Source organism: Tupaia chinensis, unplaced genomic scaffold (genome assembly GCF_000334495.1).
Source record: "Tupaia chinensis unplaced genomic scaffold, TupChi_1.0 Scaffold000661_1, whole genome shotgun sequence".
Classification (NCBI taxonomy): domain Eukaryota; kingdom Metazoa; phylum Chordata; class Mammalia; order Scandentia; family Tupaiidae; genus Tupaia; species Tupaia belangeri.
The window spans coordinates 1,545,327-1,566,207 of NW_006160183.1; the positions used below are offsets into that span (position 1 = coordinate 1,545,327).

The window sequence follows — 20,881 nt, forward strand, 5'->3', positions numbered from 1 at the left end:
GAAGCCCCAGAATTTAAATTTTTTTAATAGCCATTTTCTTCCAATTCTTGTCCTTTGTGTTTTTTACAACCAAGCTGAAAACTTTCCTTAAGGTATTTGTTAACCTGCCCAAGCTTAATAACTCTAATATGTTCACTCAACATTGAAATATCCGCCTGAGATACTACTACTTTTGCTAGAGCGTGTTGTTTCACATCGATATTGTCACAACTGCATTATAAATTGCTCAAGAGCAGAGAACTATGCAACTCTAACAATTCTACTTCTATTCTTACCACCAAGCTACAAGACCACCTTGCTGGATCCCAGTTCCTGAACTGAGTGATTTAAGATCAATAGCACATTTAACTATCACAACCTACTGGGGCAGATGATATTATTTCGTAGCATTTGCTCCATGCCAGGCACTGGTATGGCAAGTACTTTACATCTGTTAACTCATTTAATCCTCATAACAAGCCTGTGGAGTGGATAAATTACCCTCATTGTACACAAGAGAACACTAAGGGATAGAGAAGCTAAATCACCTACCCAAAGTCACCCAGGAGGAGGAAGAAGCAGCCAGTAGTCATGGAAGTTGTGCTGTTGGCCATAAATTCTACTACTGCCTTCTGTGTGACCCCAACCGGGCTCTACACACACCAGTACTCTGTAAGAAGTGGTTTTACTGGCTAACAGTTCAGCAGTTCGCTCCTAAGCTTCATGTTTCAAACAGTCTGTCTGCTGCCTAGGACAGAATTTCTTCTCAGTGGGTAGTAATAATTCCATGCATTTGAATGAGTTTTAACCTTTTTCAAAAGCACTGACAGATTACCTCCTTCCCAAGTACAAATGAAAATGTCTCTGTAAAGTACTGTAAAATAAGAATAGTTAAGTCTGGTTTACAGATGCAGAATCCTTCCTCAGGGAGGAAGGATAATTTCTTCCATGACAGAGAGACTTCCCCAATAGAGTCTTCACGCCATGATACCTCCATAGTATCAGCTATCCGTAATCATGGGCATGCACACATGTGTCTGGCATGTCCAAGGAGGCTTCAAGATGCAAACACAGAACCTTTCCCCAGTGGACACACTTTGAGTGAGTGCTCCACTCATTAGAGTTGAAGCTGAGGCTAAAACCCAGGCTTCTTAACTCTCAGTTCACTCCTATTCCCCCTTTAAGAGTAGATGACTACAAATAGGGCCAAAAGAGTTCCCAGGTAGTGGAGTCCCCTACACAAAAATGAATGAGAAAACAGATGTATAGTGTGTGTGTGTGAGTGTGTGTGTGTGTGTGTGTGTGTGTGTGCACATGACCAAGTGTGACTATCTGGAGGGCTACCATAATTTTAATTTTATTTTTTCAATATTTTTGCCACAGGGTACATGTGCCCACCAGAGAGAGACATAAGAGAGACAGTGAGAGGGGAAGTGAGACATCACCCCCAGGGGCGAAGGCCACACCACAATCCCTTCTCTTCCATTCTCCTGCTGGGATCTTGGGCACACGTGTACTCATACTCTGCATGATGTCCAAGCCACCTGGGAATCCAGCACCTTAACCACTAAGCCACCAGACCTTGACATGGACGAAAACAGTGACAGGGTATCCCACTAGAGTGCACAGTTCTGTTATCTCAGACTTTCATTGTCTGTGAGCTATATTACAAGTCTCTGAGTGGAAGGATACTGTTAATAATGCAAATGCATACCTATCACAAAAAAGCAAATTATGTCTAATGGAGATTAAGTTGATATTACAGCAAATATTGATCAATTGTGCCTCTAACTGTAGGTTTATTTCAGCTTTCTGATTGGTGTTTATTTCTCATTTGAACCAGTTATAATATTTTATAAATTTCTTCATTAATTAATAAGCTAAATAAAATCTTTGCCATGTGTTTATTTTGTACTTAACAATCATGATTTTACCTTTTTATTTTTAGTTTGTTAGAGATTTTTGCTATAGAGCATGTACACTCACCAAAGAGACAGAGAGAGATAGAGACACCACAGAAAGTGAGAAATCACCCCTCAAGGGGGGGTGGCCATACCAAAACCCCTTCTCCTCCATTCTCTTGGGATTTTTGGCACGCATGCACCAAGTGTGAATTTCAAACCGCCAGGTGTGGGACTCGAACTGTGGTTGACCATATGGGAGTCCAGCAACATGACGATTATGCCATCTGCTGGTCCCAATTTTACCTTTTTAAAAATGTATCCTTTAATAATCCTTTTCTCCATCCTGTTGCCTGGAACAGAGATGACATCATCTTAAACAATAAGGCTGAAACCACTCCTAGACAGGAGCCAAGATCCCTGCAGCCTTGAAGTGGTAAAATCCACCCTGGGTTTCTACTCAGACTTCCATGTGTGAGGAAAAATACATGTCTTTCTTTTTTTTTTTTTTAGGTTTTTGCCATAGAGTACATGTGCTCTCCAGGGAGACAATGAGAGGGAAAATGAGAAATTACTGTTCCCCTCAGGGGCGATGGACACGCCACAGTTCCTTCTCCTCCATTCTCCTCCTGGGACTTTGGACATGCACATGTGTTCAGTGTGAGTTTCAAGCCACTGAACCTAGGAGTTGAACCTTGGTTGGCCTTGTGGGAGCCCAGTGCCTTAACCACTACACTACCTCCTGGCCCTGTGCCTATCTTCTTTAAGTTGCTGTCATTCAGGGTTTGCTGTTACAGTCAAATCTAACAATGAAATTACTTCCAAGAGAAATTTTTACTAATAGAATATGTAGTGATTTTTGTCTGTTTGCAATAGCTACAAATTCTCCTTTTTACTATTCTTGGCAGGCATCATTAATCAATAGTGATGCTTTTTTCCCCCGGAGTCCTTACTCAAAATGCTTTTCTAGGTCACACACTAGGTCGCCATTAGGATCCACAAGAGTTATATACAACAGTTAATTACCATCCCAGTTACGGGATAACAAATTAGTACAAGTTTCTCTGTTGGCCTGATTCTAACATAAACTTATGGATTTATATACCTCCTCTTCCTCCTGAGAGGATTTAGGGTAGCTAACTATCAGGACCCAAGTGAATGCCTGTAGCCTTCAGGCCTGGGAGGCAACTCTGCCCTTCCCACCTGCCTAGGTGTGCCCAACCTAAGGTCCTTCCCTTCAATGAGCTTACAGTCTCATGCTCACACAGACCACAGAAGAAACATGTCACCAGAGTAGATGAGGACTATCAGGTGCTAGATTCTGGGCAGACTAGGGCAGGCTACAATAGCAATTTAGGAAGTCTGACCTGGCCATGGGAGGGAGCAGGATATATTAAGAGATCCCCAAACTACAGCTTTATCCATTCTAATCCCAGGTATAGTTGGAGAATGAATACTAAGCTGGGAATCAGGGAAGCCAGCATCCCTTCCAGCTCTGCTTCTAATTAGTGGTGTGATTAAGCAAGGCACTTTCCCTTACTGGGCCTCAGATTCATCTGAGACTGAACTAGATGATCCTAGGCCCTAAAATTATACATTTCTTTCCACCGACAACCAAACATAGTATCAGCAGCCTTGAAAGCATCTTCAGCTCAGCAAGACCAGGTGCAGAGACAACCCTCCACCCACCCCCACCCTCGTGCTGCAGGGGGCTCCAATTCTGGCAGCTCCCTGGCAGCTAACTTGCCATAGAGGACAGGGCTGGCAGCATCGGTGACTTTGGCATTCTCCAGACTGCACACAAACAGGAAGCCAGGGAGGGGTGATAATTGTTTAATCAGTTCTCCAGCAACACCTGTTGAGTTTCCTTTAATGATGTGAAAAGTCCGGTATCTAGGGAATAACAGTTTCTTATGGCTGTTAGTGTTGATCGTGATGTACCACCGGAGATGACAGGAACAGTATTCCCCTGACAATTTTCTACAGTCTTTTTCTCAATCCTCCAAGCCTACAAATGTCGATTCATGAAGCACATAATTCAGTGTCTACCATGTGCTCTTCACTGGTGCTCATGATGGTAAAATACACATTGAATGTTAAAGGATACACAGAAAGAACTGGAAAGTTCATTCCTTGCCATCCACACACTTACAGCTCTGGCTTGGGGTACAAGATCAGTTACTTGTGATAAAAGTGGCAGTGAGAGGATCAGATAATAAGGGTTACAGATGGTCAGAGAGGGCCAACCTTGGAGGGACAGGCTGAGTGCAATGAGATCTGAAGGCAGCCTTGGAGGATGCACAGGCTTTTAAGAACAATGCAGGGGGTGACACAGCAAGGGCATGTGGGAAGAAATGCCCCTTATTTTTTCAAAAGGGAGACCAGTCTGGCTGGAGCAGAAAATGTATGTCAAACCATAGGGGACAGAAAGTAGAAATGGAGGGAGGAAAGAAGAGGAGCCAGAGCAAATCTGAGCTTGCATCAGAATCACCTGAGGACTTATTAAAGCACAGATTACTGGGCTTCTCCCCACCCTAGGGTTTCTGATTGAGATCTGAGGGAGGGGGTCTCAGGTGTGCTTCTCTGACCAGTTCTCATGTGATGCTGATATGCTAGTCCAGGGAACACACTCTGAGAACCATCAGGCTGGACCATAGAGGGCTAAGCAACTGGGAGCTCTGGAATGTCTTTCCTCAAGGAAATGGAATAGGAGTTGTGATTGACTTAATTTGCACCCTGCTCTTTTCCATTTCTGCAAAGGGCTTTCCTGCCTCCTTTGCAGTTTGCTGTTTTTGTGTAAATGGGATTTATAGACATCAGCCACTACCTACCACATCTATTCATACTCCTACTTCTCATTTCTGTGTGAAACACATTGCTGAAAAAAAAAAAAGCAGCCATGATTCTGGGCCATCAGCAAAGACCAGAAAACACTGTCCAGCTGGAGATTTCATTTTCTTTTAAAAATGCCAAGTATGAGAAGCCCATTTTTGATTGTTGCATTGTTTCTATTTGTGGGTGCCTACTATGTGCTAAGTTCTGTGTTTCACACTTTTTGTACATTATATCATTACTACAACATTGCAAATTAGGAATTATCATCCACCTTTCACAAATGAGAAAACTGAAGCTGAGACAAATTCAGTGGCTTACCCATCTAATAAAAGACACAGCTGGTACTCAAAACCAGGGTCCCCTGCTCCCCCACCCATGTCACCTATGCATGCTGAGGCCTGTTCTTCTCCATCTACACAGACCTGCAGAAAGTTCTTTGAATCTACTTCAGTCCAGCATCAGATTCGGTGAGGACTACCTGCAGTTCTCCACCTACGCAACAGTCCTTGCCAAGGGTCGGAGCCATAAGTCAGGAGCCTACCTTCACAGGCACCTGTGACTTCAGTCCTTTCCCAGCTCCTTATCCTTGGGCTCTGACACACACACAATGTCTCTCCTTGCACACTCACTTCTTTACCCATCCTTGGATCTTTCCTCATCTGCACTCAACCCAAAAATAATTGAGGGGAAAGAATCAAATTATCTTAGTGAAATAAACCAGTGACAAAATAACAAATACTGTGTGTTCCACTTACATAAAGCACCTAAAGTAGTCGAACTCAGAGACTAAATAGTGGTTGCCAGAGTCTAGGGGGAGAGGGGAATGGGAGTCGTTATTTAATGATGTAGATTTGAAAAGTGGGCACGGTGTCCTGAGCCTGTAATCCCCGCTACTCAGGGAAGTTGAGACACAATGAGACTGGACCCTGTTTTTAAACAAACAAACAAAAAAAAGAAAAGGAAAAAAAAAAGAAAGAAAGAAAAGATACAGAAGCTGCAGTTTCACAAGGTAAAAACAATTCTGTGAATGGATGTTGTGATGCTAGTGCAACAATTTGAATGTACCTAATGCCACTGAGTATATACTTAAAAATGTCTAAGATGGGGAACGGCAGTTGGCATAATGGCTATGTCGCTGGACTCCCATGTGGTCGACTGTGGTTCGAGTCCCAGACCTGGTGGCTTAGACTCCCACCAGGCACATGTGCGTGCATGCCCAAGATCCCTAGTGGAGAATGGAGGAGAAGGGATTGCAGTGTGGCCATCCCTACTGAGAGGTGACTTCTCATTTTCTGTCTCTCTGTCTCTCTGTCAAGCACAATGCCCTATAGCAAAAATCTCTCCCCTCCCCCCCAAAAAAATCTAAGATGGTAAATTTTATTTTACTTGTATCTTACCATATTTTTTTAATTTAATTAATTAAATGAATGAATGTACCAAGAGGAAGAAAACTAGGTCTTTTAAGTTCCTTATTGGGGGGCTGGTGGGGAACAAGGACAGTACTAGGGACATGAAAATCATAGAATGATGATATGACAGATTACATTTTCAGCCTAGAAGCTTCATCACACACATAGGCTTCTTTGGTTGGTACACCAGCGTGAATTCTCAGAACAAAAGTCTTCCGTAATCTACATTCTCCATGAGGTACACATGGATTAAGCACTTTCTCCATGAAGGCTGGGATGAGGGCTCCCTGTCTCATTTTCTCCACTATCCTGGATGGCTAAAAGGCTGCCTCACAACCCCTAGTGCTGAGCTCAGTTCAGCAAACATTTACTGAGTTAGATAGCCAGGAGTCTCAAGAGCATAGACATGGCCACAGTAGGGACTATGTGACCTTGGACAAATTCCTTGACCTCTCCCTTTTTTCTATGTGAAGCAGGTGGGTTGTGATAGGATAAATGAGATAATGCATTCAACTGCTTTCTAATCTATAAAATAGGGGTCATAAAATAGGGTCTGACTTATAGAGTTCCTGTAAAGATTAAAAAAATTAGTTCTCTGAATGGCCTTGTTCTCCTCCTTTCCCTTGTTTGCTAACCCTGCTCCACTCTCGTCAGCATCCAGGCAGCCGTCTCACTGAGACCGGGCACCATGCCTTCAATTAAGTTGCAGAGTTCTGATGGAGAGAGATTTGAAGTTGATGTGGAAATTGACAAACAATCTGTGACTATCAAGACCATGTTGGAAGATTTGCGAATGGATGATGAAGGAGATGATGATCCAGTTCCTCTACCAAATGTTAATGCAGCAATATTTAAAAAGGTCATTCAGTGGTGTACCTACTACAAGGATGGCCCTCCTCCTCCTGAAGATGATGAGAACAAGAGAAGCGAACAGACGACATTCCTGTTTGGGACCAAGAATTTCTGAAGGTTGACCAAGAAACACTTTTTGAGCTTATCCTGGCTGCAAACTACTTGGACATCAAAGGTTTGCTTGATGTTACATGCAAGACTGTTGCCAATATGACCAAAGGAAAAACTCCTGAGGAGATTCGCAAGACTTTCAATATCAAAAATGACTTTACTGAAGAGGAGGAAGCCCAGGTACGCAAAGAGAACCAGTGGTGTGAAGAGAAGTGAAAAGTTGTGCCTGACACTGTAACACTAAGAATTGTTCCATATATTAGTTGCACTGCTCTGTTTATAATTGTTAATATTAGACAAACAGTAGACGAATGCAGCTGCACATCAATTGTATTAGCGGAATATTGTCCTTATTGCATGTGTAGTTTGAGTACAGATTACAAACCTATGGCTGAGTTTCTTCCAGTAGGATCGAAAGTTTCTTTTTTCTTTGCTCTGAATAAAACTGAACTGTGGGTTCTCTATCCAAAGAGGCACTTTGGGCTTTTCCTCTTCTTGTAAAGCCATTTCTGCCTAGTTGATTGTCCATTTAACTGGTGACCTTTTAAAAGTTGTCATTGTAAATAAAGCAACTTGGAAAAAGTTTTCTGAAATAGACTTAACAAAAAATTATCTTTATTCGTGAGTTGGAAACTGGAAAAGGGCTACTTGAATGTTCTGAGTGGGCTTATTAGGATGTCTTCCAACCGCCTAGAGTTAAGTACCAGGACCGCTGGTCGTGATTAGCCCACATATAGTAGGGCTCCCTCATTTGGATCTGAGGAGTTGTTTTTTTGTTTTTATCCTGTCAGCTTTGACTGTATTACCTACAGACTTAGCTAGTGCCTAGTATGTGGTTGATTGGGGCTTTTCCCTTTTTTTGAAAAACTGTAACTAGACAGGTTGTTGGCGATTCAATTGAAGACATTTAACACCCCTCCCAAAAAAAGAAAAAAGAAAGAAAGAAAAATTAGTTCTCTGAACAGCATCTGAAAAGGAGAAAGAGTTATTTATGGCTTAGCTATTCTAATTACTGGGTCTTTGACTTGTCTTTTATGTCTTCTTCTCCTTTGCTTCCATATATATATCCAGCCTTTTCTAGAATGGTCATTTCTTTCTGTGTAAAACAGGATATAGAGTAAATGTTCAAACAATGGCTGATGAATTTAACTGAATAGAGTATACAAAACGCTTAAAACAAAACCATGTTCCAAAGAAGCAAATAGAGAAGCCTTCTGAAATGATCAAATGTGATTTCTGGTTGGTTTTTCTGTACTACTTGCCCTAATTTCTGATTTCCAACTTCCAGACATCAACACAGCCAAGTCTGCTGCTGGAGATGAACATCTTTTCTTCTCTGTTTTCAGTAAGTGGTCAGGGAGGAAGAGAGCAGTCCCTTCTTTCTCTCAGTAAGAGAGCTGAATTGCTTTTGAGCAGATCCACATTCCTTCTTCCATGAAATCAATCTCTACCAGGAGCCAGCTAACTCCAAAACCCAGAATGCATAGTGCTCTCTGGAATGGCCTGCAGAGTTTTCCAGGGCTTGGTCTTTCCCCTACCTACATCCTTTAGCAACTCACTGTAGGAGTCCTCGTTCCTAATCAGGATGAGGCCTTTCCTGACATGCTCTGGCCAGTCAGGACCAGAGCTCGTGCCCCAGGAAGACCATTAGAATAACCTGTAGGCCCAAGTCCACCCAGTGGGATTCAAGTCAATAATTCAGAGGAGAGGTCAGGGCATTGATATTGTTTAACACTCCTCCAGATAATGCTAGTGCTCATTCAGGGTTGAGACCCTCCCCATTATTTCTCTAACATCTCTTGGCATTGGTTACACTACTTCATGTTTGCTCCTACTAGCTATAGCGTCTTCACTAAGCACTCATTAGAGTCATGCGTTGAGCGCTCAGGGCAGGCAAGACACTGCTGCATGTGCTATAGATGAATCAGCCACAGACAGTTCAGGCAATCCAGGAACCCCTTACCAGAAAAGAGGAACATGTTTCTACAAGATAGTGAACCTGAAGCTTGACCCAAACATGTGGCCAAAGATTCCTTCCTCAGATGTAGTCAGAATGAGGACATCGGAACCCTGACTTCTAGCTTTGCCCATTAAACAAAATTCTCTCTACAGAATCTCTGCAAGTTTAGACAGACTATTTTATGGGACCCTTCCCAAAAGCATAATACATTTCATAAAATTAAATTTACAGTGTATACAATATTTTGGAGGAAAGCACTCTGTTACTAAAACATTTCAGAAACAATTTACTAAACATTTATTCCACTGACCTAAATAGAGCAAAACCCACAGTGACAGAGCCAGCACTCATTACCACTGAGAACAGTAACTAACCCCTGACCGTCCAGATCTCAGCCATCAATATGTAGTAAAGGCCAACTAACAGCTGGGACCAGAGAGGGATTACAGTTAAAAGCATCCTGTGACCACTCTCTTAAGTCAAATGTGACAAGCAGGGCCGGAGGGATTCTAGCAACCCTTCCCATTATCTGTGATAATGCCAGTGGGAAAAACATAGACATAGGCTATCCTACAAAAGTAACCCAGGCCCAAAGGAAGCTGAAACTGTCATTTGGCAAAATTCCAGCAGGAAACAAATACTGGACACTTGACCATATTCAGCTCCTATAATGCCAAACAGACCCCCAAAGCCCTGATCCAACATTCTTGTCCCAGGATTTGATTTCAACGCTTCACTATGAGGTGCAAAATGGTCACAGCTAAATAACCAGACAATTTTGTTCAAATCAAACACCTGGCTATGGACCAAATTTTAATCTTTTGTGTCAAAACAGCATCCTTTTTCTTCAGGCTCATGGTGTTTATTTGTTCCTCTAGGATTCACCAATGTCTGAGGTTTTTTAGGTTTTGAATTTTCTCATTAAATCTACTAATATTTAGAGAGCAAGTGCCACCTTTCAAGCCGTATTTTTTTAATTTACCATTAGTTTTTAAATTTAACATCTTTAAAATTTACTATTTTTTTTTAATTTACCAGAGCATATGTTCTCCAGAGAGCAAGAGAAAGAACGAAAGAGAGAACTCCTTAATGGCATGTGGTCACACTGCAATCCTTTTTCCCTCCATTTCTTTATCCCATAAGGATTTGGGGCATGCATGCACACACATCTAGCTTTTTTTTTCCCCAAGCCACCAAGACAGGGATTTAAATCATGGTCAGCCACATGGGATCCAGCTCCAAATACACAGCACTTAACTGTGCTACAAGGCTGGCACAAACCAAATTTTACTTTCATTTGAAAATATGCATCTGTATCTACCAAGCTCATTTTGTAATACCTTCCATACAGTTAGCTAACTGCTTCCAATATAAGTTGCTGACGTTCACCTAACACTTGAGCCTTCCTCGGTAAACATGGTAACAGTGACATTACACACATCTAGATGGGAACTGTGTTCTCCAGGCAATGACTTTAAAAAGTTCAATAATAGTCAAGATTATCCTGCAAAATCTCACCACCAGATAAGTACAGTGTGTGTATATATGTGTATATATATATATATATATATGTATGTGTGTGTTTGTGTGTATACATATATATACACATATACATATATATATAAATTGTGTATGTATTTATACTTCTATGTTCAATTATCTTAATTTGCACTGGACTTTAAGAACAACTAACTGGACCTCTATGGAAAGAACTTTGTTTCCTTTTTTAATTGTCAGAGGTGTGTGTGCTCTGGCAGGGTAGGGAGAGGAAGAAAGCATCCCCACACACACACACATTCCACATTCCCTTGTCCATCTTACTGGATACATATGTACATGTACCCAGTGTTCTGCCAGCTGCCAGACTGGGCCTTGGTCATTTGGGATTTGAGAACCTTAATCATAACTAGGCTACAGGGCCAGACCTGGAAGGAAATTTTTTCTTCTTTTGAATTTTTGCCATGAGGTCCACATGCTCACCAGAAAGAGACAGAGAGAGGGAAAGTAAGAAATCACCCCACAGGGCAGATTGCCACACCACAATCCTTTCTCCCACATTCTCTTCTCATGATTTTGGGCACACAGCATGCACACATGCCCAGAGTGATTTTCAAGTTGCCAGACGTGAACACTAGTTGGTCATATGGGAGTCCAGCATTTTAAACCTCATGCCAACCTGCTGGAAAGAACTTTTAAATGTCTTCCAATCTTTCTGCTTTTAGAGATTTAACAAATCTCTGGCTGCGAATGGGGACTAAGTGGAACATTCTACAGTGATTCAGCTTTCCTGAACCTCTATTTGCTTCTAGAATTTTGCCTTATGCATTTCAATTTCTTTGTTGTGAAGATTAAGCCAAAAGACAGAGCTTCATCTTCAATGAGAGGCAAATATCAAAGGCCTCACAATAGCCTATTGAGATTTTCAAATACACTCACATTCACCACAGCAGTTCATTTCATCTCAGACACCATCACTTGAAGATGGGCTATTATTTTATGTATCATTAAGAAAGAGGGCCCAGCCCCATGACCTGGTGATAAAGGGAGCCAGATTCCATGTGACCAACTGTGGTTCAAGTTCCAACCCTGGCAGCTCAGACAACACACGGGACCTGACAGGGTAGAGAAATGGAAAAGAAGGGATTGCAGTATGACCACTCCCCATTGGGGAGTGCTTTCTCCCTCTCGCTCTCTCTGTCTTTCTCTGGTGAGGGCATGCACACTTAATCAAAATTTACTTTAAAAGAAAGAAAAAATGCTGCCAATTAGAGTATAACAGGTTACCTTTATCTGTCTGGAGAACTCATAGACGTTAGAATGTACAAAAATGTCTTAGATTCAATGACCTAGAGTATTGCTTTTATGCTCTCTGAGTTTACTATCCATACTACTTATTGCCTGTTCAGTTCCTTCTTGTCTCTTGAAAACACCCTAGTCCCTACCTTACTCAGCAGCCTTAGGGATGGCCTTTTTATACCTTCAGTCTCTAACAGCTTGGTTCTCCTGCACCATCCCCACCTTACCCAACCCTGCAGCTATATTCTCATCTTCTCTGTGTTATACAGCCTGGAGAACTGGGGAGAATCTCTCCCTACTTGGCCAGCCTAGAGAAGACTACCCACATACCAATCCTCTCCCTCCCCAGGGTTCATCATGGGAATAGTCCACCAACCTAGGCTTTGCTTGCCTTGTATATGAGAAGTTCAGATGCCAGATGCTGAGAGTCTACCTCATACTTCACTAAGCTACAGCCTACACAAGGCCCCCACTCCGACCTCTGCCTCTGCTGCAAAGCCCCTGGCCCCAGATTGGATCCCGATTCTAATAACCTTTCTGTTATACTGCCTCAGCAAGAAGAACTTGTTTGTCCCTTGGAAAACTGAATGTGTGAACAGTATCGGTCATAGACCTGGGCACAAGGGGACCTACCCTGGGCCCCATCCCTTAGAGAGTTGTGCATATTACAAGACCAAAAAAGTTTAGTTTATTCACACACACACACACACACACACAGCACAAAACAAATTTAATTTTTTATATTTAGTATAGTTTATATATTTGCTTAAGATACACTCAATTTTTGTATACTTTGAATAGAATTATATTTTATCATGCTAATCTTTAGATCTCTAAGAATGAGTAAAAATTGAGATGATAATAAAAACAGAAAAGAAAGTAGAGCTCAGAAAAAAAATTTGAGGGGATGGATGGTAACATTGCAGTAAAATATGCTCTTTGAAGCTAACCCATGTGGAAAGGTTCTGAGTCTCATTCAGAGACCTCCCTGAACACACCAGACATGTATTTGCCCATGATCTGAGGCTGCCTGAATCTGGGAGTGGATCACAGTGCCATGACCCTGTTGGGGGTTCTGTCTCTCTACCTCTCTTTTTCTCTCTCTGTCTCTCATGCTCATGGAATGGATAAATAAATAAACTTTTTTTTTAAGAGGTTTGCTATAGGGCACGTGCACTTGCCAGAAAGACAGAGAGAGACAGAGAAACAGAAAGGGAAAAATTACCCCTCCCCGGGGGGTGGGGATGGCCATGCTGCAATTCCTTCTCCTCCATTCTTCTCTTGGGATCTTGGGCATGCATGCACAAGTGCCTGGCGTGAGTTTAAGCCACCAGGTCTGGACTCAAACCACGGTCGACTACTTGGGAGTCCAGTGACGTAGCCATTACGCTAACTGCTGGTCCCAATAAACTTCTAAAAACAAGAAAATAAATAATGACTGAAAATTCTTACATTTTTAAAGACTAAAAACAATAGAAGAAAGGAAACTTCTGTTGAGCCTACCCTACTTATAATTTGAAACAATATTACAAATTCCTAACTTAATGAAGACTTAAGACTTAATTACTGATCAAAACAATGAAAATTAGTAAGAAAAATATTCCCATCAAATGTGCAACTTGAACTTGATATTATGCTGACTTTCAGCCATATGAAACTAGGGCTCTACACATTTATTTTGTCATTCTGAAGGTACATTTGTAAAGCTAGGAAGCTGGAACATATTTTGCCAGTCTGTGTGTATCAATATTTAGACATGTGGTCTGCAGATCTATCAGGTCCCACAAATGTTGAGGGCCCATATGCATGACCCAACCCAAGAAGCAGTGTGTTTCGGAGGTAAGAGTGGTGCTTCCAAGCTCCAATCACAGTTCCGCTACATATTAGCTGCATAACTCTGAAAGCCACAGTCTCCATATCTGCGAAATGGACATAGTAAGACCTAGCTTATATTATATACTCCATACATGTAAAATCCTCATTTTTATTCTTTACCTGCTAACTTTTATCTTTCCCATCTGTCTTTTACAATCTCGTGTAGTCTAATGAAATGGAACAGTGGCTTCTACTATGCACGCCATTTGTGCAAGATGCTATACCCTTTGAGATCGAGGCAGAAGAAAGCACTCTCAATAAGACTGGGCTTCTCTACCCAGTACACCAAGAAGCTAAGCACCTGGGCTTATCACATTGTATATCCCAGAAAAGTCTTCACTGGAGTATAAAATGAGAAAATGGGAACAAGACTGATTTTAGGCGAATCAAGGGACTCCGGAGGCTGGTGCCTGGATTTGACCGCAGTGGTAATTTGCATTCTCCTTCCAGCCAAAATCCAGTGAAATGCCAGTGTGCCAAGAAAAGACCAGGATTCCCTCAGCCTTTACCAAGGTAGCGCACATGTGAAAGTTAACAGCACACACACTGAAAACACCAAAGGTGCCAAGATGGTCTCAGTTGAAAAAAATGGGGCTTTGAACAAAGCAAAACCATGAAGTACAACATCGCCATTCCTAAGTGTAGTTCCAGCCATCTATTCCAAATGTTACTGGATCTCACCAAATGCAGGTGAGGTCTCTCAGGCACACTGAATGCTTGTATTTCTGTGTGAGTCTGCCTCCTCTCAAGCTACAGTGCCTTTGGCTGATTTGCACAGTGAGCAAATGAGGGAGAACAATGGCTTCCATCTGGTGCTTGGAAGAAGCCTGCGGGAAGGTCACAAAATAAGGCATAAGATGTAACCCCTGAGCTACCGAACAGATCCTTCTAACAGTGAACAGGTATGTGATGCATCCTTTTACTGAAATCCATAGATATAAACTGAAACTGTCTTGGCCAACCCAGGATGTATGGAGTGTTGGGTAACCCTAGTAAGGATCTGGCATCCATGCCTCAGTGAAGACTGAGCAATGTGGCAGAAGGAAGTGACAAGCTGTGTGATGTCAGCTAAAATAGGTTGGAGTCCAGTTTCCTCACACAGACAACCAGGGTAATTACACCTGCCCAACCTGTTATATGCACAGGCCAGAGACTACCAGGCTGGTTTATCAGCCTGGATGCTGCAAACTATGGAAACCACACTGGGTGGCCTTGAGAAGAAGAAGTGCTGGTCTTGCCTCCTCAGGAAGGTAGCATGGGCCCCTTGACCCTGCAGCCATGACAGGGTACCTGCAAACAAGCAGGGTGGGTACATGGAGATGAAAAGAACGTCTGAAAAGCAACAAACCAATAGCAGCAAAAATTGTGTCTTAATCACTCTGCTTCCATGAAATCTGTGACCTTGAAATTTCTACTCTTTGAGGCTCCCCTTCTTCCTTTGATTATAGAAATGAGGAACAATAACAGCCCTTCGCCCATAGGATTCCATAGATGATCAATAAATGGTGGTTATAGTTATGGTTAATATTTCAAATAATTAGAAATGAAAAGGGTAGTATTCTAACAGTGTAATATTGACAATGGAAAGGGAAGACAGGAAATCAGAGACCCTCAAAAGGAAAAGGAAAGATGGATGAATGGTTAGGGACCGGTCCCCTGTCTCCCAGGAGAGACAATACTCTTCTGATATTTTTAGCAACAGCAATGCCAGGTACTTTGAGTCACAGAAAGGGTTTGTAGCAGGTCTGTGCTAGAACAAAGTACAAGTGAGAATGAACTGTTGTGCTTCATTTGGACTGGTTAAGCCCTCCCTAAGAGATAAGAAGAAACCCAGGCCAAAGCTTGATTCCTTCCTGTCTGTCCTAGCAATGCTGTTGCCATTTTCAAAAACAAAAGTCTCTCTCTGAATAATTCATTATTGAAAAAAAATGCCAGCCCAGAGTGCTCTACTCCATTTATTCTGGCATAAGAGCAAATCTCAGGCCGTATGTATGTGTTTCTGAAAAAGATCCACATGAGAAATCGCTTTTTAAAACGTCGATATTAGAGAAGGCAAGCAGAGAGTTTAAAAGGGCCATAATTCATAAATCAATGACGCCACACTCCTGGGGAGGAGGTCTGCATTGAAGGTCAACAATTCCATTTGCAGCAAACTGAAACACCTGTGTCTCTCCCTGTCTCTAGCAGACCCTGTGGCTGCTGCCCCATGATAATGAGGCAGTGCTTTAGGGATGACCAGAATCATATTCTTTGGGATTCAGGCACAGGGAAGTAGAATTGCTGTGATATCTAAAACTATTAGTTTCTGTTAATGTCCCAATAATCAGAACCGATATGAAACAAGCGAAACAGCAATCTAAATGCTCATGACTCGGAATCCATTTTGGCTGACTATAGCAAGACTGAGTTAATGTGAGACCCTGTCCTTGACCTTGTCCTTGAGAGGCACTAACCAATACAAGTTTTTGCTAAGCCCATATCCCAGTTCCAAACGTGGCTGCAGGGAAATTTGAACAACTGCTGCTGCTATTGATGGATCCTGATCATCTCAATCAAAGCATAATAGTTGGCTTTGATCATGGCTATGGAAACAGAATGCCATACCTGGAATTGGCTAACCACTTGACATATGCTTATACAGAACTCAAACAAGAGCTTCAGAGAGAAAATCAGTAAGCCAAGGCGCAAACCTCACCACTGCTGGAGGAAAACAGCCTGAAGCTCAGATTGATCAGTAATTGTCATTACAGAGAAACAAGACATAGTACACCTGGCAGCTCTCAGATTCCCCAAGAATAGGGCCTGGGGAAATCTCAGTGTGATTTCTTCTTCCTCTCTCAACTGACTTCCCTCCTCCTCCTAAACTATCTAACCAAACACAAAACAGAGGGCAGAAAAAGACTAAGCAAGAAAAAAGAGCAGCCATGCAGGAATCAGACCAAGAACCAGTGGGATTTGAAGCTTTCTTTACATTTTCACCATTTACCTGATTCAACAAATAAGAGGGGTCCTTTCCAGCTCTCTCACAGTCAGCAAAGAGCTCTCCAGGACATTTTGTTTATTGAAACCTCTCCTGTGCCCTGTTTAAATCTATTCTGGAACAAAGAAGGAGAAATAGTCATTATACTACCTACCACTTACCAGTGTTTATGACAGGATAGGTAAATTTATAACGAACATTATCTCACTTACTCCTAAAAACAATCATTGGAGGAAAAAATTATTCTTAACCCCATTTTACAAAGGGAAAAAACCCAGGCACAGACAGTTGAGTAAATTGTCCAAAGTCACACCATTAGAGAGTAGAAGGAGTGGAATACAAACTTGAGCTATCGGCCACCAGAAGCTACGCTAGGCTTACGTACTCTCTTCTGTTGTCAGAGCTAGAGACTAAGCTGAACACAAGTAAAAGGGTAGGAAGGGTCCATTCTCTAACTTTCTAAATGGGAAAATGATAATAACATTTACTGAGTGCTTACTATGTGTCAACAAGCACCTATGGGCATGTGATCATTTACAGCACATTATGGGATCGATATCCTCTTCCTTATTGTTATGGACAAGAAAACCAAGACTCAGAGAGGTCCTGCAGTTCATATAAGCACTAGAGCAAGAATTCTCACCGAGACAGCTGAGTTGTTAACAGCCTGTGCTGTTAACCAAGTACATGCTACTGCAGCTACAGCTGGCCCTTAGCATCTGATCTTCAGCACTCCTCAGGACCAGCAAGGACAGATGTGAGCACATTAACTGCACATCAAGAAATGGTTGTCTTTAAGGAAAGTACAACCACTTTGTGCAGCTATCTATAGAGATTCTGGGATCAAATGAGCTATAAGGATTTAATTCAGCGGGTGAATTCTATTAAGGTACTCAAGATCAATCAATTGACCTATTCTTCAAGATAGAAAAAGGGTATAGAAGGAAAGGCAATAGGGAGTTCTAGAAATACAGTACAGTGCTAATCCTACTGGCTCACTGAGGTTCCTGAAATTAGAGGGAAGGAAGTCCTGGTGTGAGTTCCTTGGGAGGGGGACTAGTCTGATGTCGGACCCCTAAGCTGGATTGACAACTCTTGGGGTCTTCCTCCTCTCTACTTACGTTTTGTCATTACTAATGGATTTCAGTCTTTTGTAGCAGATTGCTCTTTACTAGAAAGCCCGATATCTAAGAGGACATAAGGGAGCAGATCAGATAGGGCAGAGGGCTTCAGCAGAGTGTAGGCTGTAAGCTCCATAATAAGTCTAAGGCACCTCTACAAGCCAATTTAGAAATAGTAACCCTTCCCCTTGTCATCTCTGTGAGCTGGTTGTGGACTGCAAAAGTGTCTATGTGGAAGATCAAAGGGTTGGGACCCCTTTAGAAGCCTTAGATGGCTTTCTAGAGGTCTTGAATCAGGTACAGGTCTCAGGGCTCTGATCTGTACCATCACAACCTCCACATCCCCACTCACCCCACCACACACACACACACACATCATCATCATCATCACCACCACCAGGACCACAAAATTATACTGTCAGCTGCTTGATTAGAGAATCAACAACCTTGAAAATCTCCAAGGCAGACACAGCGAGAGATACAAAGTGCATTCACAAATCAATTTCCCAGAGCTTAGTACATCCCTCCTCAAGCCTGATGGCCTTCAAAGTCTGCAGAAGATGAAAAAGGAGCAGAAAAAAAGTGGAGGGTTACCCAAGGTTGCAAGCACAATGACCAGAATGTGTGTAAATACTGAAATGGCCTGTGCTGCTTTGGATTCCCTGATAGAATGGCCATTTCCTGCAGCCCCATTTCCTCTCATTGTATTGCAGTGGAACAAAAATGTTATAGTGAGTAGCTACTCAGTCACATAGGTTATTTTAATAGATACATCCTACAAGCCTTGAAAAAGTGCTCTATGCTCTGATAACAAGGTTAAAAATATCACAGGCCCTATTAGTGAATTTGCTAATCCAAATCAGTGAAACTGGAACACACACATGTGCGTCGTTCACAGTACCTCCTGCAAGTTTTCCCACATGCTGCCCCCTCGACACATACTAAATTATCATTTCTCTGAACCTCCATTTAAACCACTGCTTTCACGCAACACTGGAGAATCTCGTGGCACTGATTTACCTCTTCAGCAGCCCTCAGTGTGCTGCACATTGAATGTGAAGGCTTTGGAGAATGCTCTTGTTTATATATATGTACATTTTTCGAATACAAATATGCATGATAGACAACACTGAAGACCAAGCTACAGGAGTAGACTGTCCACACAACTATCACAAAAAAAAAAAAAAAAAAAAAAAAAAAGTCCCTCCCCCAAACCTTTTGTGTGGTTACAGATTCTGTAAAATCTGTAATCCAGGGCTACATTTGAGATGTCCATTCTTGGGACAAAAGACAAATTTCTGGTGTCCCAAGAGTTTGATTAAAACTCTTCTTTCCTTCATTATCACACCAATATGAATGAATGCTACATTTGGGTATTAGGTTTATAAAGTTGTTTTTTGGTTTTTTTGTGGGTTTTTTTTTTTTTTTGAGAGGTTTTTGCTATAGATAGTATGTGCTCGCCAGAAAGACAAAGAGAGACAGAGAGACAGAAAGCAAGAAATCACCCCCCAGGGGTGATGGCCATGCCACAATCCTTTCTCCTCCATTCTTCTCAGGATCTTGGGCACACAAGCACACGCACCTGGCGTGAGTGTAAGCCTCCGGGTCTGGGACTTGAACCACGGTCGACTACATGGGAGTCCAGTGACATAGCCATTATGCCAACTGCTGGTCCCTTAGGTTTATAAAGTTAATCTGAACACAGAGATTGCCATTATATTCAGAATAATACTGATTCAAAAATCCTTCAAAATATTTGTAAGCATCACTATTACAGGTAAAATATCTTAAAATAATGGTTCTCAGCCCTGATTGCTCACTACATTAGAAAGGTCTGGCAGGGGTTTTAAAAACAGGCTTCTCTGGCTGGTCTTCATGGGCAACCAGCCTTAAGAATCCCTGCCTTCAAGGAACACAGGTCTTCAGTGGGGTAGTTTTGCAAGGGTCTAGTCAGTGATTCTCAACCTTAGTGTATAGTAAAACCCCTAGGAAATTTTAAAAAATATCAGTGGCTGGGGGCTGACAAGTGGCATGGTGGTTAAGGTGTTGTAATCTCACATGGCTGACCGTGGTTTGAGTCCTGGACCTGGCAACTTGCTTTCTCATTTTCCCTTTCTCTCTCTCTGATCAAATAAAAATAATAAGTTAAAATTAAGTAAATAAATATTTTTTTAAATATCAGAGGCTGAGTAGTCATTCCCAAAGACTCTTTGGTAATTGAATAGGGTAGGACCAGGTTCTGGTATTTGAATATAATTTAAATATTCAGCCATAATTGAGGACCACTGGTCTAAGTGGATGACCTCTTCTGATTGACTTTCCCTTAAACATATGAAGCTGGAGAACTCAGGAAAATTATCTTCATATCTAAAAATCTCAAGGACAGTGCTACTTTGCCTATCTTAAATAGAAAACAAGTAATAAAGGCATCTAAATAAACAATTAAATTTGATGTCATGATGTCCATATATTGTACACGTCTCTCTTAGACTGGGTATCCTTCAGGTCCTCATGAAGAACTCATTTCATTTCATTTCACTTCATACACTGTTGAAACAAGATTATTTATCTGGTTTCTAAACAAACAGCAGATCAGAATAAAATAAATTAGGAGTGATGGTGGGGCAGTGGAAGGGAGAGCTTGTTAGAAACAGGTCCCCTTACTTCAATGAGAATTAGTGCTCATCGGGTAGAGATGCAAAAACTAAAATAATTAAATAATAAAAACTAAAATAAAATTCCCCCCAAAATCATGGAAGTCATGGATTCTTTAACAAAGGGACGAAGACCTTGATGCAGCCCATTGACTCTATGGACGTTGAGATGCCCCTGCTTCACCCATACTTCTAAGGGAAGTCACTAAGGACAAGTTAAATTATGTTGTTATAACCTGGTTAGAGATACTGAAATATGTGTGATGACTTTCATCAAAAATGGTAATAATAAAAACCAAGTACAATTAAGGGAAGAGTTTTTAATCTATTTAAAAATTACTGCCACCCAAAATGAGTCATTCCCTGAGAATCCCAGTGGTCATAGACTGCTATAGAAGATAATTCAGC

At 41.7% G+C, this 20,881-nt stretch overlaps 1 protein-coding gene and 1 pseudogene across 1 annotated transcript in view; one reads left to right on the forward strand and one right to left on the reverse strand.

The window, feature by feature from the left end:
- PRKCE (protein kinase C epsilon) overlaps positions 1–20,881 on the reverse strand; it is a 582,018-nt gene that overhangs the window by 382,627 nt on the left and 178,510 nt on the right. The gene's annotated exons all lie outside the window — the stretch shown is intronic.
- LOC102501601 (S-phase kinase-associated protein 1 pseudogene) lies at positions 6,810–7,492 on the forward strand (annotated as a pseudogene).